The 25,593-nt window shown below is 37.3% G+C and overlaps 1 protein-coding gene across 4 annotated transcripts in view; it reads left to right on the forward strand.

Moving 5' to 3' along the window:
- The window catches only part of ZFHX4 (zinc finger homeobox 4), a 205,401-nt gene that overhangs the window by 108,887 nt on the left and 70,921 nt on the right, over positions 1–25,593 (forward strand).

The following is a 25,593-nucleotide window of genomic DNA, read 5'->3' on the forward strand; positions in this document are numbered from 1 at the left end:
TGTGGGGCTAAACCTTGTAAAGGCACTGTAGTGATTTTCAAAGAGATAAGAATAGATATTATGAGTTTCAAAAATACTCTTTGTAGATAGAGTTAAAGGTAGACTGTATTCCAGAGGAAAGAGCAAAACTCAAGGGGCAGTTTACTGGCAATAAGCATCTGTGACATTCTGTGGAAGGCATTGGATCAATCCTATTGGCTTCCTTCCAATCGGAAGTGGGAGACATTCATATTAAGTTTCTTAAGTAATAGATTTGGTTTCACAATAATGAAATGTATTGCTTTAGTGGGAGATACTTCTTACAGGACCTTGGTTTACCTGTTTGGGGATGGTTTAAGGACTAGGGGAATGGTGCAAGGGGAGATGAATGGTTAGTATATCAGACAAGTGGTAGGGCCCATAGTTGATAAATATGCAAGTATTTGCTGATTTGACAGGTTGTGTGGTTGAGGTTACTTGATGACTTTATGACTTCTCTTTTTGGTAAGATACATAAATTGTGATTTTTTTTATTTTTTATTTTTTTTTTTACTTTTTATGGGGAATCGTAGACACCTGATCTTCATCCAGTGGTTCCATTTTGTTTCGTTTTCTTCTATTTGTTCTTTAGGAGTAGTTTTATCTCCAACTTTATTTCAAGAGTGATTCCTGTTAAACAGATCTGCACATTCTTATTCTTTTTTAAAATTCATAATCTTATTCATTTTTATCTTTATAATGAATGAAATGTAAGAGCCAATAGCAATAGCATGTTTAGTAAAATTGAAGCATACAAATTAAGTCATCTTCAAACACAAGAGTAATGAAGCTTTCTTTAAGACCGTTTTCTTATATGGATTATAAAATTGTGTCTTCAGGATAACCAGTCAACTTAGTAGGAAAATTGATATTTAGAATGAGTAAAGAAAAAAAGGCCAGCATAGTGGTTAGGCTATTTTTTTACTTGTACTTTTTTTAACTTTGATTGTGTTTGCATTGTGTATACATAATTTTGGTGGAAGATTTTTTGATTTAACAAACTTCTTAACATTCTGCAGCATATGTCTTAGGCATAAGCGTTTCCCTTGGCATCAACTCTAAGCTTATTTCCAGTGATATTTAAATGTGTGAATATAAAATATTTCAACTGGCATTTTCTTACTAGATAGCAGCTGTTACAACAGCCTCCAAATATCTAATAAATAAAGATTTATTGGATAATAAAGATTAATACGAAAGTGATCACAAGGCTAGAAGCAAAAGTTTCAGGTAGATACAAATATTTTGATTCTTAATTGGAAAACTGCATAAACAGGCAGATTTTCAATAAGAATGTTAGCCTTCAGTTGAATTCCATACAGTGTATTGAGTGTAGCTTAAAATGTTTAATTTCAGACATCACCAACAATAATCAGATAGGGATTTCAAAAAACAATTTATTCCATTTCAGTGGAATTTCCACTTTACTAGCTAGTAATCTCAAATATGTAAATGGTAGCCAAAGCTGGATATGATACTTCAGTTAAGAATTTTTTTTTTTTTTTTTTTTGCCCATTGTTTCTTCTAGCATCTTCTTGCCAAATCTTCTGGAGCGCTTGTAATTTCCTCTGTACAGAGCCCAACAGGCTCATCAGCAGCAGAAGGTAAACATAATAGATGTGAGGAATTTCTGGAGATTTATGAGGTTTAGTTTTTTTGAAATGTACACTCTGTCTGGCTATGCTAGTACACGGCCACATGTGGACTCTATGAATTGAAAAATGTTATAAATGGGGCATCACTTACCCCTTGTTAAGAATAAGGGTTAGGGACAAAAGATGTTTTTTGTGAGAGTAAAGATTACTGGTTTCTGAATTACAGCGATGCTGTGGAGATGAAAAGAAATAATAAAAACTTTAAACCTTAAATTTTTAATCTTGGAATTTGAAATAGATTCCTTTTCCCTTCACTTAAGTATATTAAATTTTTTTATCTTTCTGTACTCCTTAAACTTCTCTGATTTCCATTTCTAATACTGGGGGGGAAAATGAGTGTCTGTACAAAACATCCCAACAATATCAGACAACTTCTAATGAAGACTATTGACATTGCTAACATTTGGCATGATGTACTGCCAAAAAGGAAATTAAAAAGTACAAGCCATTATCCTACAGACCATCTGTTGATGAAAATAGTTAATTTCACATCATTTTGTTCAGCATAAAAACAACCTCCGGTGAAGGACAGAATTTCTGGTAATCATGATACTTTTATTGCTAGTTGAAATACTCCTTTAACTTTTTCAGGGCCTCTATTGATAATTAAGCAGCTTTAACACTACAAACATCTCAAAGCATTAGAGCGCAAGTTACTTTCCTATGCCAGTATTTCTGTACATCTTTTCTTTTACATATATCTTGCTAGCAGAGTCTAGGGCAGCATTGGTGGAAGAGCACAGAAAGGCCTCTTATTCCTGCCATTGTTTGCCAGTGGGGTTGCCTGATGGAAGGGTTTATAATCATGGTCGCAATTTTGTCCCGGTCGCACAAAATGGCATCATTTTCAAGGACTTACATAAATGATAGCATGGATCTTATAGAGATAATTATTACTAAGAACATCACTTTAACCCGAGTCACCTTCCACAGAGTGCTGGAAAAAGGAGAAAGGTAGTCTTTTATCAAAGGCATGTTTTAATACAAGCTTACCTGACTTTGGAGATGAGTGACTCTTGAAGAGTCGTTGCATGATGCATTTAAAATCAAAAGAACTTTGCTTCGTTGCCTCATGATTTCATTTTTCCTTAATAATGGTGCTTCCAACCACAAGTTAGTTACTAAAATTGAAATGTTAACCATTTGAATATAAGCTTTAGAAGAATACAGGCTCTTGTTTTCTTTTTTAAAAAAATATATATCTTTTCATTCAGTGATACGGTGAAGCTAGTCTAAGACTGGAAAAAGTGAATGTTTTATTTTGCTGCATTTTTGAGTAATGTATATAAAATATGTGTGCACCTTAAAAGCATTATTGTATCTTTGAAAATAACAGTAAAGGTAACATACTTCAAAGCAGAGTGTAAAGTAGCCATCTTTGGAAAACAACATTTAATTATTAATGAAACCAAGATATTGCCTTGAAATGAAGATAGGTTTTTGTGTAGTGTTGTGATATTTTAACACAATGTAAATAACGACTTCCTTTCTCTAATCCAATTCACACGGGGCTTCTGATTCTCAACCTGGTAGATACAGATAAATATGCTACAGATAAAGATGTTAAAAATCTTAAATTAAGCAATTTGATTATTTCCTATTTTTGTAAGCTTCACGTGTATTTCTCAACTCTGGTTATTTTGGAAGTAGGATTATTGCCTAACAATGTCTTCTTATCTGTGAAAATAATGTACAGAAGGTGATACAATGGCATTAATCTAGCTTTTTAAAATAATGTCTCCTATGCATATGATATTCATGTTATTGTCTGTGCAGGAGTTTCTTTTTCTAGAACCATTCTTTATCTACCAAATTTCTTTTTTGATAAATGAGATTGGATTACTGAGTCACAGCTGTGTATGCCAGTTGATGTATTGCTGAAGGATTGATAATTCATAAAAGCCCAGTACTTTGAGGGGGGTGAATTTTTTTAGATATGAGAATATAAGACTGCCTGCTAGATTTTTTTTTCATTTTTGTTATCTAAGTTTTACCAGGTTTGGACTAGTTATTGACTCAGTAAATGTAAAAAAGAATGTTGATATGCTGTCAATATTAATATAGATGTCAGACTAACACTGGTCCCTAATGTATGTAAGAGCAAGGATTTTTTACCTTGATACAGAAAAGCAGTCATGTGTGAGATTTAATATACATCCTAATCTGTCTTGTCATTGCTCTAGCCATGGGTGATGTGCTAATGCGTGAGCCGCCATTTTCTTTTTCTCCTCACACAATGGACTAGCTACCGATGAGTGACAGTCAGGCTCCACTCTGCAATTATTTCGAGGACAGGGTTACCTTTAGACTTAAAGTCTTTGACTTATTTAAGCATCCAAGCAACATGTAATTAACAAAAATAGCATCCTTTAAATGTCCAATTTTAAGCATACTGAGAATTATTCGTTCAAAAAATTCATAAAATATTTTTATTATATTTAAATGCAATAAAATAACTGAATTTCCTTGTGTTGCTACTTTTCCCTGAGACCATCCCCATTTTAACAGGGTGGCAATATATTTTCTAATTGGCTTATCTTAGATCCTTTTCCTTGATCAGAGTTTGTGTCATGAAAATGACAGAGTTCAACAAAATAAATATGAACACATAACATATAGTTAATATCATGTAGATCTCATTTCTAATAAATGCAAATATTTAAATTGAGTACTGTATTTTATTTGGAGAAATTTTTATGAAATTTTAAAACCATAAAAGCAGAGTATAAACAAACATAATTTTTAATCATTGGAACCAAAAATATAATTTTATTTACATTAACTATAATATACCTAGATATTTGAAGCATATTCTTTAAATGTCTACTGAAGCTAAAGTAGCACTGTGTATCATCACTCTGTAATGAAAATTAAAAGCAGTGGTAAAATTTTGTCTGCAGATATTTTCTAGCAAATATTACCTTAGAAATAATCCCAATGGGAGAGGGGAAAAAGATCCCCTATTTTTAGAATAAATGTTATAAATTTGCCTTCCTTCTTAAGTTTCCTACAAGTGGCTCTTCTTTTCTGAGAGTAGTAATAGAAAGGCTAAATTGTTACCTTATGTTTTCATTGGGTAGGTTTGTGACCACTGACAGTTATAATTCACAAAAATTACAATGATTATGGACATTAACATACTTGACGGCAACTATTATTTTTATTTGAAATACAGAAACTTTCAGTGGATACTGGACATGAAGACCTTGTCTATAGATGCCAAGTGAGGTGGAGAATTGAGGCAATCATTCAAAGAGTTTAGACTAAGGTGGCATGTTTTTTGCAAATGGTTATTTAGCTTGAGTGTCCTCTAGTGTATGTCCTTCGGTAAATTGGTTATCTATTGCCAGTAAATCAATTCAGATTTTGACTCTGAATCTGAATGGGTTCACTGAGAATAAAAACAAAAGCAAATCTTTGTTGGCCCTTGATTTCCTCAACTTATTTGTTTCTTCAACAACACTGTATTGCAGATACTATTAGTATTACTATTTCACAAACAAGGAAACTGAGGCTTTGTGAGGTCAAGTCTATTTTCAGTTTACACAGCTCTGTTCTCCCAGTAATGTGCCTGGGGTTTGGAAAGCAGTCTGACTCCAGGATCCATGCTTTTAACGATACTCTGGAAAATAATACTCTATAGGTAAAGATCAGACATTTTGAGACCGATCTTAAGAAAAAATAGAAAGCATTTCTATGATAATCCCCTATTATGTGCAATCAATGACAAAAGTTCTGTTTGTCATTCTCTTTCTTTTCCTCCACTGGCTATCATTCTCATCTGGAAAAATTACTAACCACATACAGAATAGTTTCATATGCATACCTGATGTGAAGTTATAATTGGTGATCATGAATTTTACTTTTTGAGTATTTTGGTAAAGAGACCATGTGAGCTTACAACATATTATTCAGTGGAATTTTTTGGGGGCTATTAGTTTTGAAAAGACAAGACACCTCTAGGCTCTAGGTAGTATAATATAATAAATAGTAGACATAGCAAAGTGCCAAATCTTGAAAGTGTCAGTATTTTAATAGTGCTGTCTTTTAGAATTTATAGTGTCCTGAAGTTTTGTTTTAGTATCTCCTAATAGCTAAATCCTAATAAAATGAAATGTAGAGGATAATATCCTATCATTCGCCAGCTAAATTTCATGCAACAGCTAATAATCTGATCAAAGTAAAAAAAAAAGACCAAAAAAATCTGGATAATTGCATTTCTGTAGGTGCAGTTATGGGCAGGGATCACATTGCAGTTTGAAAATCAGAAACGTCATGGCAAGAGTTTGTCATTGTCCACAACACTTTTAAGGGCGGGGTGTTTGTTTACCATGATGAAGCAAGGCTTGTCAAAGCATGAAATTTATTGGCAGCAACCAAACATTGCAGTAGTGTTATCATCTTCTGGGAAGACCAAATGAACAACTTATTTATTTGCTATAGATGGAGAGTCAAGATCCATTGATTCGGGGTTAGACAGTCTGTTTTCTTATAAATAGCATAATAACTGTATACTTTCACACTCTGTATCCTGTATTTTGGGACTTCCCAGGTGGCGCTAGTGGTAAAGAACTCACCTGCCAGTGCAGGAGACCTAAGAGACACAGGTTGGATCCTTGGGTGGGGAAGATCCCCTGGAGGAGGGCATGACAACCCACTCTAGTGTTCTTGTATGGAGAATTCTATGGACAGAGGAGCCTAATGGGCTACGGTATACACGGTCGCAAAAAGTTGGACATGACTGAAGCAACTTAGCATACAACAGGCATGCGCATCCTATGTTTTAACTGTTTTGCATTGATTTGATTCAGCAAAAATTTCACTGACTCTTATTGGCATACTATTGGGTGAAATGCCTATCAAAAATGTCTTTATAGCCCAGAAATTTATAGTTGAAGGCAGTGGTCCCCAACCTTTTTGGCACCAGGATCCAGTTTTGTGGAAGACAGTTTCTCCATGGTCTGGAGCGGGGTGGGTGGGGTTGAGATGGTTCAAACACATTACACCTATTGTGCCCTTTATTTCTAATCTAATGCTGCCACTGATCTGACAGGAGGTACTGGTCCATGGCCTGGGGGTTGGGGACCCCTGGTTTAAGAGGGAACTCTGATGAATGCGATCAAGTGTTATAAGATGGGTAAAAACAGAACTCTGAGAACTCAGACACCCAGGATGAGAGAGCCTTGAAATAAAGGCAAGATCTAATAGGAGAAAGAAGTGGCTGGTAATGATACTCAAGATGAAGTAAAACATGAAGACTCCTAGTTTGAAAACCAAAGGATGTGCTGGAAACGTCAGTAGTGCAGTTTGGCTGAAATAAAGGGTCCAAGATTAGGAAACAAGACTGGAAAATATGATTGAAAGCGTGTCAGGCTTAGAAAAGCTAATTACTGATTAATACTAATGAGGAGGAGGATATTCATGAGAGCAAACTTTTACTAAGCAGCCTCTATAGGCTCATCACCATTTAAAATACTTTACACCAGGAAGCTCAATTATTCTTACAGTAGCGCTAAGCAAGGGGTACCATTATATTCCTTATTTTACAAATCAGGATATTGAGGGCATCTGTGGATAAAATAACCAGGCTGAGTTTAGACAAGTAGTAACTATCAGAGCTCATGAAGACCCAAGGAGTTTGGAATCTTATTATTAAGGGAATATTAGGTTGGAAAGTAACATGGTCTTCCCCAGTTAGAAAAATCTTTCCCAAAATGAACCACATGCTACACTCTTCTCATATTCTTCACTGTATAGTCCATATTTCCAGAAGCATCACTGCTTCCTTCTTGATCAATTCTCTGTATCTTTTTGTAAGCTAGCATTCGTTTCTCCTTTCCTCATAATTGCAATCTGAATTGATGTATATGTCTCATCAGTGATCTTGTCTGGTAATTGCATCATACAACTTAGCGTTCAATTACATGTTGAATTTTATTCTTTTAAAAAAATTTATTGAAATACAGTTGATTTATAATGTGTTATTTTCAGGTATTCAGCAAAGTGATTCATTTATACATTTTATATATATACATATATATATTTTTTTAGATTATTTTCCATTATATGTTATTAGAAGATATTAAGTATAGTTCCCTGTGCTATACAGTCCTTGATGGTTATCTATTTTATGTGTAGTAGTATGTATATTTTAATTCCAAATTCTTAATTTATCCTCCCCCCCTGAATTGTAGGGGCTTCCCAGATAAGAACCCACCAGCCAATGCAGGAGACATAAGAGATGAGGGTTTGATCCTCGGGCCCTGAAAGATCCTCTGGAGGAGGGCATGACAACCCATTCCAGTATTCTTGCCTGGAGAATCCCATGGACAGAGAGAGCCTGACAGGCTGTATAGTCCATAGAGTTGCAAAGAGTCAGACATGACTGAAGCGACTTAGCACGTAGACGCACGCACCAGAATTGTATTCGTGTTAGTTTGTACATTCTAGTTTGACTCTTGGCTCTCAGTTTGGATTCTGATGTCTTGGAATATATTTCCTGCTTCTAACATATCTTCTACAGCAGCGGTCCCCCTACCTTTTTGGATAACTAGGGAATGGTTTCAGGGAAGATAATTTTTCCACAGACTGTGGTGGGGGAGTAGTTTCAGGATGATTCACACATTACATTTATTGTGCATTTTATCTCTATTATCATTACATCAGCTCCACCTCAGGTCATCAGGCATTAGATCCCAGAGGTTGGGGACCCCTGTTCTACAGTGTCCAGTTTATAGTAGGGACTCTGGTGGATTAATGGTAATGGTTTCTAGGTTAGTTCTGCTTAGGTGGACTTCGGACACTGAAATGGCACTTTGGGAGTACTTGGAGACCTATGACAACTGACTAGTTGAAACTGAATTTCTTCCAAATCAGTGCTGCCCAAAGTCCCTTATCAGGTGAACTGTATACTATCAAATTAAATAATCTCATTTTATTAGCAAGAGCTAGATTTTTGGTTCTTTGTATCCAAGGAGAAAAACAAACTCTTAAGTGTGAGGTTCTGGGTTTGGACCACACTGAATAAATTGTTTAGCCTGATCGTCGTTACTGTGCTGCTTAATTTTCGACTGAACTGATCAGATGGATTTTTTTAGCGTATTGTCAACATGGCCTTGAGGGTTAAATCATACATGCTAATAAAATAATTCATTGAAACATTTATTTCATACCAGTGTGTTATTTCGTATCCTGGAAAATTTAAGACCAAAGAATTTATTGGTCATTATGTGGACAGACAAAGAAATCAGCTGGCTCAATATTCAGTGACTTCCATTATTGCATAGCTGTTGGCTCATGTTAAACTCAACTGACATAACAATTGTAAAATTCCTCAAAAGAGCAATCAGATGTTTTGGCCAAAATCCACTCCTGAATGAGTAGAAATGAATATCAAAGAGTGCACCAACAGACTGTTTTGACTATCTGCAAGATGGTAAACAAACATTTTGGCTAAAATCCGTCTTTTGATTATGACATAATAGAGCAATTTGAAAGAAACGTTTGTATGAAGTGCTCTAATGGGGAATCATAGAACAAAATTACCGAGATAATGAGTGAGCCTTAGATTATATCTGTATTGTGCAAAAACAATATTTTGTCAGGAAATAAACATGTGCATATCATGGAAGGCAATTGTTTTTAGCTTCCTGCATTAATAAAGATAACTAAATGACTGCAGAATCTCATTTTCACTTTGTGCTGTGAAGACAGTACATTTAGCATTTAACCAGTTTAAATTGATTTATACAGTCAAAGTAAGCATTTCAGGACCAACAGAGATCCATGGGTCACCATCATCTAGTTTATTCATCTCCATTAATCAAATTACTTAGATAATTACCAAATCTTCCATTTCAATTTGTGGATTTGAGATTGGAATTATCTTGATTTGTTTGTGTAAGGTTTTATAAGTTTAATTTCTAGGCTATTAATGGAACTGAAAATAGTGTTAAATTATTTTAGAAATAATAGACTGTTCCATTAGCATCTTTGTAGCCTGTCATAGAAATATGTAAATATATGTTCATATACATTTGGAAAAATAATTTTTCAAATTCTAATGCACAACAGCATCTTTTGAGACTTTACAGTTTACTGTGTAAATAAACATTTGTATTTCACTTAGAATGTATAATATTTGCTTGACTTTGTTTCAGATTTGATTTCATATGACATACCAGCATCTTCTCAAAGATTCTCTTCCTCATTACTATATAATATGAGTTGTCCAAATGAGTTACTTATTTATATTTGCATATTGAAAAACCTGGGAAAGTTGTTCTGTATATCTGGATGTATTTTTATAAGTTACTTATGTATAATTAAGTGGTTAAGAAAGTAAAATTTGCAATAAAAGTTGTCTAAGATTTTTAAAATAATTTATTAATTGCTACTCTGTATCAAGCACTGTGATGTACTTTATATGTCTTAACTCATTTAACATCATCACAGACAATTGAGGGCAAGTCATTATTATTTCTGTTTTTCAATCTAGGAAGCAAAGGCACATACATTAAATAATCTGACAAAGTCACACAGTTGGGAAATTATCAAACTAGAGTTGTTATCCAAAATAGCTCCTGCATTCTTAATTGTTATCCAGTGTCACATAATGAATTGTTATTAAAAATGATATTATTTAAAAGTTAACAAACCAAAGTATTCCAATATTAAAAAATAAAGACTTTCCTGGCAAATACAACATTTCTCTAAAATTTCCCATATAAGGAAATGTTAACTTGAAGTAAAACTTTGATACTTAAGGTATAAAACTAAAGCACTGACAATATTTATTTCATTACTAATGAATCAGGTTTAGTCTTCTGTAAAAGGGATAAATCTCTGGTTCCAGGTTTTGGAAACTTGTTGAACAAATATCATTAGTTGCCTTTTTCTTGGCCAGTTGGTAGTTTTCTTTCTTTTTTTTTGTTTTTTTGGTAATGTAAAGGACAGCCCCATTTTAAATTCAGCAGCTAAATTCCCAAGGTGGAATAATTCAGTTACAGAAGCCTGCTACCTTTTCGGTTCCCAGGGGCAAAGTTTGCGTTTCCATCCAGTCGCCTGTGAACACAGGAGGATGGGTTACTGGGGTCTTCCTTGGTTGAGTAACAGCCACTCAACCAGAGAAGAATTTTTAAAGGGGCCAGGAGGCCTATGCCTTGCAGTTTTGTTTTTTTTTTGGTTGTCTCTTTCATACTAGAATTCTTCAAGCAAAACATTTCAGAAAAGTTCTCTTGCTTAACATTTTATTCCAATTTGCTAAAACGAAGACAAGTCAGAAACAAACTGAAAATATGTTTGGTTAAACACACACACACAAGCTCCCCCACTTTCTTTTTCAGCAAAAAATATCTTTTCTATTTGCTGTACATTGGGATATCTTTGGATCAGCCAGCTGTATGTCTGAATTTCCAGAGTTGTGAGAATCTTTCTTTATACTTTCTCCCTTCACTTTGTATCCAGATCACCCCAAGTTGCTGATGGTAGTCATTTGGCGTCTGAATGCAGTTACTTGGCTCTGTAGCTCTTGGGGTGGCCTAGAACTCACCATTAGTCCTTGTATGTTTAAGTAAACTTGGGGGGAAAACCTCATATGTCATTCTTATGTTTTAAAGCAGAAGGTTTGCATTCTCATATAGAAAACTGCTTAGATAAATGGGAACTCTTACATATAGCTTAATAGCACACTTATAAGTAATAGTAACCCTGTTTCATAACAAAATTGAGGACATAATTTTATAGATATTTTTACTATATTTCAATGTTGGGACATTTCTTTCTTTGTATAAAGTACTAAACTTTTGAAGGAAGACAGGGTGGCAGAGTAAGGAAGAAAAATCACTCCACTATATGAGTACGTAGAAAACAGGATTTTAATTTCAGCCTTACTATTAACCACGGGAAATCATCTAACATCACAGAGATTCTATTTCCTCATCTGTAAAATGAAGGTCGTAGTGTAGATTATCTCCAACTTCTACGATTTTAAAGTCCACCTTTTAACCATAAAATCACTGGAGCCTTTAAATCCTCAGACATAATTTTCATACTTGAATTGTATTTTTTCAAGAGATTTGGGGACTTAGTTATGAAGGTGGCGAGCTGATATATTTATTTGACCTGGAAGAAGTTTTTAGAATCAGCTACAGATACTTCAGAACTGAATGCTCAATGGCTAGCGCTCTGGTCCACGCTTAGCCATTCCATCGTGAACATTATATTCTACAATATAAGGGCAACAAGAAATCCTGAAATAAATACATGTCAATTCATGGCATGCAAGCGTGTCACTGAGGGAGAGGGAAGAATACAGTGAGGAGTGTATTAATGATAACAGCTTTTACAGTTTTGGAGTAATTTGTAATCAGTGCAGATGTCTATTAAAACTCACTGATAGTAAATCTTGGTTTCTCTTAAATATCATTTGATTTTGTAAGTTCCGTGCCTCCAGGGGCAAAAGAAAAGGACTCCAAGATTAATTACTACCATGGCTTACTCCCAATAAGAAATTTAACAGAGTGTTCACTTTATGTGAATTTACTGTTTGTGTCATTAAGAATACAACCACTAATAAAGATTATGATTGAATCTCTCTGAAAACCCTTGGACAAGATGATCTGGTTCTTGGTGAAAAGAGGATCCAGCATACAGTATAGTCCTTAAGCAAACAGTTCTTTGGTTTATCAGAGGTGATTTGTCCCCAGGGTGTGTCTGGTGCAGAATTCTTCTTCCCAAGATTTTAGGAGGAAGAAGGGCGTAACACGGTGTCCAGGGCTCTACTGTCTACTGGTCTATATGCGGAGTAAGGAATTGAAGGTAAACTTAGCCACCGAGTGACACTTCTTCTAGCTTCTCCATCTGCTTTTTTTTTTTTTTTTTTGACACCCCTGCCATTAACTGTTATTTTCCTTTAAATATACGCTGAATCTGAAAGGCCAGCTCTACATCACATCATTTCAGATTAGGAGCAGTTCCTTTGAGTTGAGTACTGTTTAGGTGTCAGAAAGAAGTCCCTGACCTCTCTGGAAGAACATTGCTGCGGGGCCTTAATTAGCACTGACTGCAGCCATTACTGAAGAGAGGACAAAGGAGAACACATCATTTTTCTACTTAGGAAGTTAGTGTCTGACCTAATAACTTGTCCAGACTCGCAGGGCACTGTAACCATACAATAACAATGGGCATTATTCTGCTGCTTCCACCTCATGTGAAGTGTAGAATGAGAAGAAATTATGGTTACCAACCAAGGATCAGTGCAGAGTTTCTTCCGCCTTTGATTAGGGGTGAAGTAGAGATGGCTTTAAAAAAAAAAAAAAGGCTTGGCGGGGGGGGCATATCGATTTTCTCAAATATATGGACTTAAAATTATTTTACTGATAAATCCCATATGTGCCTGTGTGTTTGTGAAGTTGGATACATTTTTAAAGAGCGTTTTCTTACTGCAAGGGCAGATTTTAAAAGTGACATGAAGTATTTTGATATTATAAATCTCTACTTGATTTTAACTTGTAAGCAGAGTGAAGTCTTCACCACAAGTGTGTATCTTTACAAAACAGACTTGTTTTAAGAAATCTGGTGGCTCAGAGGGTAAAGAATCTGCCTGCAATGCAGGAGGTCCAGGTTCAATCCCTGGGTCAGGAAGAGTCCCTGGAGGAGAAAATGGCAACCCCACTCTAGTATTCTTACCTCTAGAATCTTATGGACAGAGGAGCCTGGTGGGCTACAGCCCTGGGTTCACAAAGAGTCAGACTTGACTGAACCACTAACATTTTCACTTTCACTCAAGAAATAGACATACTTTTGCTTTGCTGCGGCTGCTGCTAAGTCACTTCAGTCGTGTCCGACTCTGTGCAACCCCATAGACCACAGCCCACCAGGCTCCTCCGTCCCTGGGATTCTCCAGGCAACAACACTTTGGGCCCTGTCTAATTACAACAGATGAACTTTCAGAGGCATGACACTGTAAAAATGATTTCAATTTACTCACCTTTTTCTAGGACCAGAAAGCCTAATGTACTAATTTCAGTTCAGTTCAGTTGCTCAGTCATGTCCAACTCTTTGTGACCCCATGAATCGCAACACGCCAGTCCTCCCTGTCCATCACCAACTCCCGGAGCTCACTCAGACTCACGTCCATCGAGTCAGTGATGCCATCCAGCCATCTCATCCTCTGTTGTCCCCTTCTCCTCCTGCCCCCAGTCCCTCCTAGCATTAGAGTCTTTTCCAATGAGTCAACTCTTCGAATGAGGTGGCCAAAGTACTGGAGTTTCAGCTTTAGCATCATTCCTTCCAAAGAAATCCCAGGGCTGATCTCCTTCAGAATGGACTGGTTGGATCTCCTTGCAGTCCAAGGGACTCTCAAGAGTCTTCTCCAACACCACAGTTCAAAAGCATCAATTCTTCGGCGCTCAGCTTTCTTCACAGTCCAACTCTCACATCCATACATGACCACAGGAAAAACCATAGCCGTGACTAGATGGACCTTTGTTGGCAAAATAATGTCTCTGCTTTTCAATATGCTATCTAGGTTGGTTATAACTTTTCCTTCCAAGGAGTAAGTGCCTTTTAATTTCATGGCTGCAGTCACCATCTGCAGTGATTTTGGAGCCCCAAAAAATAAATTCTGACACTGTTTCCACTGTTTCCCCATCTATTTCCGATGAAGTGATGGGACCAGATGCCATGGTCTTCGTTTTCTGAATGTTGAGCTTTAAGCCAACTTTTTCACTCTCCACTTTCACTTTCATCAAGAGGCTTTTGAGTTCCTCTTCACTTTCTGCCATAAGGGTGGTGTCATCTGCATATCTGAGGTTATTGATATGTCTCCCAGCAATCTTGATTCCAGCTTGTGCTTCTTCTAGTCCAGTGTTTCTCATGATGTACTCTGAATATAAGTTAAATAAGCAGGGTGACAATATATTTGCCATTCTTTTTCGGACTTAAGAATTCCCAGGTAAAAAGTCTTAAAAAGAGGTTGACCTATAGTTTCCTTTTGTTCCTTATTCCTTCTCTTTACTTTACTTTTTATTTTTTAAACAATAAGTTTGATGGTAGTGTTAATATCATCACTATTGAAGTATCAACTAACTGTACACTTGACAAAGAAAAGCCATAAATAGGGAGAAAAATAGTGGTGATGCTTTGGAGTACGTGAGACTATTTTGATTAGGAAAGCTCTTTAAAAGTCACTGTTGAAGTAATTAATGCACTCCGCTTAAAATTGATCCTCTTAAATAGGAAAACTTGACCTGATGCCCATTGGAACCTTCTTTTCCAAGTCATAAACACAACTAGCGTCTTAAGCATTTTGTGTTTTTACTTTAACAGAACTTTATCCCCTATTATAGTGATGGCTGTTACTCCTATTAGAAGCACAGCATTTCCAATGTTTAAGGCTGATATTTACATGGGACTGAAATTAGCATGGAAAGATACAATTTAAGTACTTCTATTAATATTTAATGATCATTTCTTGAGTTGGGAATAATTTTGGTAGAAGGTTAGAATATTCTGCAGTGATAAAGGATAAATACACATATTCTCAAATTCTCAACTGAAAAAATACAGTTTTTTGTTGTGGTTCTTGCTGTGTAGACAAGTTTTGTGTTGGACGCTATTCTAAGAAGAAGTTTCCATACTTCTTATATGTAAGAAGAGGTTCTCGTGTACAGAATCCAAGAAAATGTTTGTTGTTTAGTTGCTAAGTCATGTCTGACTCTTTGTGACCCAATGGCCTGAAGCATGCCAGGCTCCTCTGTCCTCCACTATCTCCCAAAGTTTGCTCAGATTCATGTCCATTGAATCAGTAATTCTATCTAACCATCTCATCATCTCCTGCCCCCTTCTCCTCCTGCCCTTAACCTTTCCCAGCATGAGGGTCTTTTCCAGTGAGTCCGCTCTCACTTTGGAGAAGTCTTTCTATGTGGTCACAGATTTCCCCTGCTGCATGGCGTTGTATACCCCTGTTGTTAAATGACAAAGTTTGCTCCTTGGAACACATGAGCAGCAATGAGATCAATAAACTCCTCTCTTACACCCTAAATGATAAAATCAAACGGGAAAAATGTTTTTATAGGAGACCATGATTGTTCTTTCTCATTAGTCTTAACACTCTCCAGCTTTTTTTGAACCAAATTTCTAGCGTAAGCTAAGTATCAAAAACCATCCACTCGGAATTAAATGTAGATTAGTAGTTCTACTTAGAGAGAGTGTTTTAGAAATACATTTTATGTGATTGGGTAATAAACAAACAAACAAAAAAGCAATTTTACCAAATTTCTTCCAATCTTTTTAAAATGGAAAGAGCTGGAGAGAATTGCTGTTCTGTCATTCTTCCTTTTTAATGGATAAATCAAGGCTGTCCCAAGTTGAAGCCCATCGCCACAGACATTTTCACCAGCCTGCTGTCACCAGCCCAGCTATCAGCCTGCGCGGAGAGACTCAAGTACAGAGCTGCCTTCTCCTTGCCCCCCGCCCCCAGTCACATCCCTTCAACTCTGAGGAAAACCGGAACTCAAGATGCATTCCAGCTGTTGAGTGCAGCACCCACTGTGATCTCACCTGATAGCAGAAGAACAAATCATTACATGCACACCAGTGAAAATCTGAGTTTGCAAAGTACACTCTTCCTTTCAGTTGACAATGTAGAAAAAAGTAGAAGTAGCTGCCACAGAAAAGAATGGTTAATTTTAGGCCTTCTTAATCTTAACAACAAAAGTAATTCAAGGGTTTTTTTTGTTTGTTTGTTTTTTAATACTTTTTATATTTTGGCCACACCATGCAGCATGTGGGAGCTTAGTTCCCCATCCAGGAATCAATCCTGTGCTTCCTGTATTGGAAGCACAGAGTGGTTAACCACTGGAGCACTAGGGGGGTCCTAATTCAAATATTTAAAGAAGTACTGGTTACTGCCTTTAAAAAAAAAAAAAGTATTAACTGCTTTTATTATTGACATGTTCTTCTTATAACACTTTTTATTTTATATGGGAGTATAGTTGATTGACAGTGTTGTGTCAGTTTCAGGTGTATAGCAGAGTGACTCAGTGATGCATGTATTGATTCTTTTTCAAATTCTTTCCCGTGTAAGTTATTACAGAATACTGAGTAGAGCTCCTTGTTGGTTATCTGTTTTAAATGTAGTAGCAGTGTGTATGTGACAGTTCCAAACTTCCAATTCATCCCTTCCAGCCTGGGTTACTGCCATTCAAAGTCATCACAGGTTATCTAACTTTTGTTTGTTTTGTTAGTTTTAAAGCCTTTTGTTCAATTTTTATGGAGTACACACTAAGGGCTAAGTCTAAGTATTACTGTGAAAACTGATAAAACCGACCATTTGAGCACAAGTATGGAAACTTTTAGAAAAGGAGGAATTCAAAGGGCTTCCCTGGTGGCTCAGAGGTTAAAGCATCTGCTTGCAATGCAGGAGACCTGGATTCAATCCCTGGGTCAGGAAGATCCCCTGGAGAAGGAAATGGCAACCCACTCCAGTATTCTTGCCTGGAGAATCCCATGGACAGAGGAGCCTGGTGGGCTGTAGTCCACGGGGTCACAAAGAGTCGGACACGACTGAGCGACTTCACTTTCACTTTCAAAGAATTGAGTGGTGGGTTGGGAAAGGTCCTCTAGGGTTTTTATTGCTTGAAGATGGAGATAAATGCTAACTTACACTGAGGATATTTGGAAATGCTGTGGACTTATCAAAGTCAGGGAAGGCTACATTTTAAAGGTTAGGTAGGATAGGCAAGCGTATCAATTGACTTGAGAGGAAAGATTTTATCAGGACATAATGAAAATGAATTTGAAAACTATAGAGATTTTATAGAAATTACATCACTTTAGATTACATAATTGAATATTATATACATGTTATATTTATAGAAATTACATCATTTAACTATAGAGAAGACATAGTTGATCTATCTATGTGTGTGTGTGTATGTGTGAATATACTTAATACAAGGCTTTTGGGTGGTTCAGTGGTAAAGAATTCATCTGCCAATGCAGCAGATACAGGAGACATGGGTTCAATCCCTGGATTGGGAAGATCCCCTGGAGTAGGAAGTATTCTTGCCTGGGAAATCCCATGGACAGAAGAGCCTGGTGGGCTACAGTCCATGGGGTTGCAAAGAGTCGGATACAATTCAGCGACTAAACAACTTAATACATACTTAATACAAATTGGGGTTTTTTCACTATAGTATTGAAGGCAGGAGGAGAAGGGGATGACAGAGGATGAGATGACTGGACGGCATCACTGACTCAATGGCCATGAGTTTGAGAAAACTCCGGGAGACGGTGAAGGACAGGGAAGCCGGGTGTGCTACAGTCCATGGGGTCTCAAAGAGTTGGACACGACTGAGCGACTGAACAGCAACACTGTAGTATAACTTGGAGGAAGTTCACTTTAGGGGAAACTCTCTAGTGTTAACAATAAAATCTGTATTTTTGATCCTTCATTATAGATATATCGTCTGATAGGGATCAAGCCCTGTCTTTGGGCTGTTCAACTGTATGGCCAGCTTTGTCTTGCATTCTGAATTCCCATGACCCCCATGCCTTTAGCTGGGCTTTTGGCTGACAACGATGAGCAGCAGCACTGGTTAAACAAATACACCCTCATCCTTCAGTGGCTGAGTGCTGCCTGGAAGAATGAGTGCCAACTGTAATTGTCTAACCACACTACCCTGGAGAGTTTCAAAACCAGAACCCTGGGTAGGTCTGCAAACCTAAAGTGTCCGATGTAACTTTTCAAAGAAGAGTTACTGCCACTCCTACTGATAATGTTTCCGTAACTAGGAAGGGAAAGAGCAGACTATTTCACCACACTGTAAAGCATTATAAATATAGAGTGGGTTGGTTTTTTTTTTCCCCCATTTTCTGGTTTCTCTTCCTACCCATCTTCTTACGACTTCTTGCACTGGTTCACTGAGTGATTCTAATAAAAGCTAGTATTTTCAATGTATAAACAATGTGTGACTGCATCTTGATAACAGTGGGGAAAAAAAGATTGAGCCTCCTCTCATTTAAAGTGGCCAAATCTAGGACTATTACATGAGGCAGCAACCAGAAACCACTCCGACCACAGCATCTCCACCTTTTGGGCAGCACCAAGAGATTAACCAGACCAACTGTTTCTGTCGTCTGCTCAATCCCTCTGTGTCTTGGGAACGTGGCTTGTCCTAGGAGGTGTGTCAGTGATTTTTACACAGTTTACTCAGGTCTAGAAATTGAACACTGACTCTGTTGGGCCTAATGCATGAATTTGGAAATGACTTTTTTTCCCCCAGAAATAGTGTTAGGATTTCGTTAGAATAGTTTTGATCTCTGATAATCAAACAGGCATTTTTAGAAAACCACTGATAAACCTAAAATGAGACTCTGTTTACATAACCATAAGATCATGATATAAATGATCCAGACTGTGGAAAAGCCGAATAAACATAAAGCTCCTATTCTACGCTGGGGCCTCTGTACTGGGTTTTCCATAATATTATGGAATAAAGATGGCAGGTGTGCCAGTTTCATTGTATATGTTGTCATCTTAGCGTTTGTTTCTCTCTGCGAAGAGTATATTTTCTCAAAACTACAGATTAGTTTTAAGAATCACCTAGTCTTAAACAATATTTAGTCAGCCTTTTTACTTTGATCAGCTTGTTCTGCTGAACAAGGTATGGAATTGATAGCTGCTATTGATTGGGTGTAGCATTACCTAATCTTCACTAAATGTAGGAAGCTTTTCAGATTTAGAAAGGTGGCAGAAGATGTCTAGTAATGATGCTGCTGGGAATTCAAGCTCAATACTGTGGTCAGTGTAAAAGTGATGTAACCATAAGAGGTATTTTATTATAAGCCTGTCGGTTTTACTAAATGTTGGCTTGGTGTATTTGTGGAGTTGTGCGTGTGCATGTGTGATTACTGTATTTAGCAGATGTTTCCATATTTTATCATTTAAAATATCATCAGTAATAATCTCTATTAATAATGGCGTTGCCATTTTTGTATGATAGGAAGCTAGCATTGAAGCTTTAAAGAAACTTACAGATAAAAGAGACGACGGTGCCATAAAATGGAAAGAAGATTGCATTAGGAATTCAATACAGAAGAAGGGTACATGAAATCATTACTAAAACAGATATAAACGTGACCTTCACTGTGGTTCAGTAATTATCCTAGTCCACACGATGGTGTACCTATCATGATTTTCCTTTTTCTCTTTGTTTTCATTTTTATCTTGGTACTTCACTGGTGAATAATTGCTAAAGGGAACCCATTATGCAAGGCGAGCATTCAGTTTGCAAGTGAATTTGCTTGTAGCTATTGCCACATTTGAACCTCACTAATGTATGTAAATTAAAAACTCTGGTATTCGGAATTGCTCCTGTTTGAAATAAAAACAGAATCTGATCATTACAATCTGCAAGCCAGGTATTATCACTGGGCTAGTGAGCCGCTGATGATAAATTGTACCGAATAGCTTGTGGATAGAATATTTTATCTCCGTTCTCTATCACACAGCACTGCATAAAATAAGAATGATTCATCAAGCATGAGAGCTGCTGGTTTATGAAATTCATTGCTCACGGCAAGTGTATTTTTTAAAATTCAAAAGACAAAGCAACTCACAAGGGTTATTTAGTAATCAGTGTGAATTACTTCTAGGTATAAACCTTAGTGGAAAGGAATTAAAAATACATTTGCTGTACAGGAAGCATTATTGCAAGCAGGGATATAATTTGACGACTTCCCATCTAAGAGCCTTATTTTGACCACATTTAATTCGGATGCCACCTTCTTTTTTTCACATCAAAATTGCATAATCCATCGTAATGGAATCATACATCGACTCAGACGGTGTCAAGCTCAGAGCAGAAACATTTGCATCATCTACCCTCAGATATCCTTTCGCCTGCAGAGGATATTTTGTTTATTCAAAAGGACATGTAAAGAGGAGAGGCCCAGTATAAAGTCATCTTTCTTTCATATTTACAATAAGAATGTTTCATTTCTTCTTGTGTATTGATGTCCCAAGGCAATGTTCCAAATGAAAAGATAATAACTTATGAAGAAGTGTCAAAAACTAATTAAGTTTTGTAACTTGTTTTTCCCTCGCACAGGGTATATTTTTCATCACACTGTCCAGTCACATGCTGAGATTCTTGCTAACATTATCACATGCCAGTCACACCAAGTCTCAGTGGTGCCTCTCCTCCTGTCATTATTTTCAGCATCAATTAATTTTCTTCTGACCTCGCCTTCAGAGAATGTAGCCGAGAATGATCAGCACATGCTTTGCAGTCTATTTGGAAGGCATTAGGCCACCGTGTGCATTCAAAAATGGAGTCAGCCAAACATTATATTTTCTCACCTGTAGGGTTGCCTAGTAACCTGAATTAAGGATTTTCACCGAGCCTTCGAGACAAATAAACACTACTGGGAGGCATGTTGACCCAGGTGGGAGCGTCAGACCTATTGATGGAGATGAGAATTTCGAAGAAGCCAATAGAAAACACAAATCCTCATTAACATTCATTGTGGAAACAGTTTCCATAACTAAATAAATCTGTTTCGCTAGGCTAAGAGAACACTCAGGAACAGGATCCTCTCTCACACATTGTCAAGTGTTTATTAAGCCTGGTTTTGACTCGTCGCTCTTATTTCTCTATCTCTTAGGCCTAGAGTGGAGCATTTCTGTTTCTTTAATGAAGTATTGATTATTTGGGGGAAATATGAAAACACCACCTAGAAATGCTTCGTTGTCGTGGTGCGAGTCGGTGCAAGAAACATTTCTGGTCTTGCTTGGTGTGTGCTGTGTGCTCCGTCGCTCAATCTTTGTAATCCTGTGGACTGTAGTCCGCCAGGCTCCTCCATCCATGGAATTTTCCAGGCAAGAATACTGGATCAGGTTGCCATTTTCTCCTCCAGGAAGTCTTCCCAACCTCAGGATAGAACCCACGTTCCCTGCGTCTCCTGAACTGGCAGGTGGATTCTTAACCACTGTGCCACCTGGGAAGCCCTGGCCTTGTCTGGGAACTTCCTAAGTAGACCCACTGCTTCTGGACATCCAGGGTTCATCTAGTTTTCGCACGATCATTGCAAGAAATGAAATTCCTGGTTTGGTGTGTTAGCTCAAACAGAAAAAATAAGAGACAGACTAGTGTGTTGTAGAGGTGGAGGTTATGCTTTGTAACGCTGATGCTGTTTGTCCTTGACACCTTGGATTCCTTCAGAGAGAGAGAGTGTGTGTGTGTGTGTGTGGCAGGGAGGGTCCAAGGGGCTGGGGGGAGGGGCAGCTTCTCCAGAAAGGTACCAAGTGAAAGAGTCGCACCATTAGGATGTTGACAGTCCTCCGCAAATGATGGTGTCAGGCCACAGAGGGGCTGCGGGGGGCAGGAGTGACATTCACCCCAGCAAGATGGAAATAAACGCCCTGTTTGATAAGAGAAAACAGACAATTTATGTCCACCCTGAAGAGTTACCAGCCAGTGAGCCATTCCTATGGCTCAAGTGCAGCATTTGCATTTTGATGGGATGTTATCAAGTAATTAATGCACCAGTCAGGATTTATTACCTCAGGAGCCAACTGAAAGGTTCATTACAAAATCGGTTTCACTTGAAGATAGGCATTTCCTCAGAGTTAGCTTTTGACATGTTGTTCCTCGCTCTCCCTGCCCGTGGCAGCCGTGGTGGAAGGCCAGTGAGGTGAAATTCATTGCTTAATAAGGGCATTCACTTTGGGTATTCTTGTGATAATAAATGTATACATCAAGGCCGCACTGCCTTGTCAGTTTAATTGCTTCTCGTGCTCCTTAACAAGCCAATCTTAATCAGTCTGGACCACGTTATGAATAATTTAAGTATCAGCAGACTTCACGCTTAATAAGATGTACTCGATTATAAAACTTAAGTGCACTGTTTATAGAAAGCATGCAAAACACTTTAAGTTTTTATTAGCAGCAAGGAAAAAACAAGCAGTGAGTTATTCTAACATTTGCAGTTTGCGAGCAACAGCTGTGTTTCTTAATGCTGCAACCCCCCTCCACTTTTGTCGGAGGCCATAGTTTGGCCTCTCGAGCCTTCTAAGCCTCGGTGAGACATAATGGGAAATTTGAGCCGGCTATGAGATTAAAGCTCCGAATCGATGGCCAACCAGCAATTGTCATTTTAGAAAACATTCTTTTATCTTTTTAAATGCAAAACAGACCTGATTTTAAAACAGTTTCCGATGGCCGAAATTACCTTTGTGGTCCTCTGGCTGGGCAGCTCACAGGAATGTCTAACTCCACTGACTCCGGAGAGGGGTCCCTGAGCCTTCTAATTTTCCTTGAACAAAATAAAAATACTGAGATGTCTCCTTTCTCTCACAGCATGTTTGTCAATTAGCGAGCTGACTTCCGGTGGTCCCCCTGCAAGATGTCATTCAGGGTTCAAATCCAGTGGAAAGGTTTAGCTTGGAAAAGGAAGGGCAGTCGTGTATAAAATGAGAAGACCGAGCACATCTCCATAAGGTTATTAAGATTTCTGCCTTTAATAAATAGTGTTTGATTGAAAGGGACCATTTAACCATGTTGTTTTAGCAGGACTCTTTGTCCTCCATTTTACCTCCACTTCTGTGGGCTGCAAGTCCTTCATCGAGGAATGCATCATTCTGTTTATGACATCTAATAAAGGCCTACTGCAAGCATTAGAACCAGGTGCTTCAAAGCTCTTCTTTTCTGTTCCCAGCCTATTGTTCCCTTCAAACCAAAATAGAAAGAATTCCATTTTGGGCCAAGCTTTATTTTCATCACTTCTATTTAAATCAAGACCTGTCCTAATAAACACGCACTTTCATTTGGGGTTGTGGCACATTATAAAATGTCGGTGTGTGTGGAAGCCTGCATGTGAGTGTACTCACACTGATGGAACAAGGACTGACACGTTTATATACTGGGAGGGAAAAAAATATCGCACAGGTCGTCATTTGCTGAGGCATTAAAAGCCGGTTATTGTTGAGAATGAATTGATGAAGCAAAAATATGCGTGGCCGTAAATGAAAAACAACTTCCAACCTATTTCTCCACCTAGAGCCGGACCATCATACTCCTTTGTTCTTGTTCAGGTTAATAGAGATTGAGGAGATGGGCAGAGGAAAAGCAGTGCAATTTTCTGCTATTTAAGCTTGGCGAAATGGCACTCTTCAGGAAGCAGGAGAAAGTATGAAAGCGTAATAGGCATTTTAAAAGTAGAAGTCCATATAGCTGCTTGAGGGATTCTCAGATTTAGGCATGCATAGAATCGAGAATGAGATAATCAGCATTGTGAAATTGAAACCTGTCTGCTGCCTGCTGCTGTTCTTCCCTCTTTCAGTGGAGTGATTTGTAACACTCATCTTCTGCAGGCAAGGCAGCCTTCAAGATTATCCAGAACTGTCAATAGTAATTGCCAAAGTATTTTATTACCTACAGAAAATCAAAGGAATTTTATAACCAACAGTTATCAAGTTTCAATACACGGTATAAAGAGAGCAATTTTCGTTGGAATACAATCGTGTTTGGCTTGCTTTAATGTTCTTGAGACAATTCCTGTGCAACCAGCTACAACACTCACTGTATTTAAGCTAGAGGCAAGAATACACATATGTACTTGTAGCATAAAAAAATTACATAATGCCTACAAGCTTCTGCAAGCAAGTGGTTTTTAATTGCCACACACACTCTGCCTTAGCTAATTACTTTGGAAAAGAAAGTGTATTTTGTGAAACTCAAGATGACATTTGAAGTTCTGCCAGTAAAGAAGTATGGCTTAACTGGGGCATCCTCTATATGATATAGTATGAAATGCATCTTTGAGTTAGAAAACATAACTTTACCAAGTTTGGGATTAAACCAAATGGTCACAGAGTTCATCACTGTGTGTACACAGAGGTCTTTCACAGTATGTTGAATTCAAGATTATCAGCTTTAGGCTTCAGAATTATTTTTATACCATAGGGACAGCCACTTTTAGAGAGGTATTTATTTCTTGAGAGTAAAAATAATATTTTCAAAAGAAATGTAAGAATGAAACTACATTCCCTACAAAACTATTAGTACATTCACCTTGGGAGGGAAATACCTTTTTTAGATATGAGAAAATAAAGAGAAAATTTTTGTGTCTACTGGTACTTATTTAGATTTGAGGTCCCAGACCCCAGGGCAGGGCCAAACAAGGCTTTTGTGCCCTTTCAGTGGCTCTGAAACCAAAAAGTGTGATTGCTTTCTATGATAGCACTCTTTCTTTTTTTTTTCACTAATCCCTGCCAGCACACTTGAGCTGTTGATTAAAAGTTAGCAATATCCATTTAACTGTAAAGGCACAAATTACTTTAAATTATTTATGAACAAGGGAGATTCCTCTATGAGGTACTGAAACAAAAATTCAGACTTTTGGAAGAAGATGAAACAATGTGCATGTGCACATGAGTGCGTGTGTGTGTGTGTGTGTGTATGTATTCAAGCAGTGGAGTGGAGTGGGAAGGATCACATGGTATATTAAACAATTCATTTCATGTTTGAAAATTAGTATTAAATTTTTTAAGTAATCTAGCCAGGGCTTTAATAGTTATCCTTATACAATAATAAGAAGTTGTACAACTAAGGTAACTATACTTTGAAAGTTATTTATATTAATTATTCCTAGTTGGGCCCCAAATAGGACTTTTTTTTTAAGAAGTGTGAATCATGATCCAGAGGTGACTTGATAACAGAGTAAGTAATGTTATGAAAATGCTCAGAGTATATCTCTCCTCAGCTGGGTTGCTGCTAAGAAAGTATAAAAAAGCTCTAATGATTGTATACTTGTTTTGTTTTTTTTTTTTAGTTTAGGAGATGTTTGATTTAAAATATGCTGCAAATTCAGAATTTGTACTCAATATAAAAAAAATAAATAAACAAGTCTCCTA

Source organism: Bos taurus, chromosome 14, assembly GCF_002263795.3.
Source record: "Bos taurus isolate L1 Dominette 01449 registration number 42190680 breed Hereford chromosome 14, ARS-UCD2.0, whole genome shotgun sequence".
NCBI lineage: Eukaryota > Metazoa > Chordata > Mammalia > Artiodactyla > Bovidae > Bos > Bos taurus.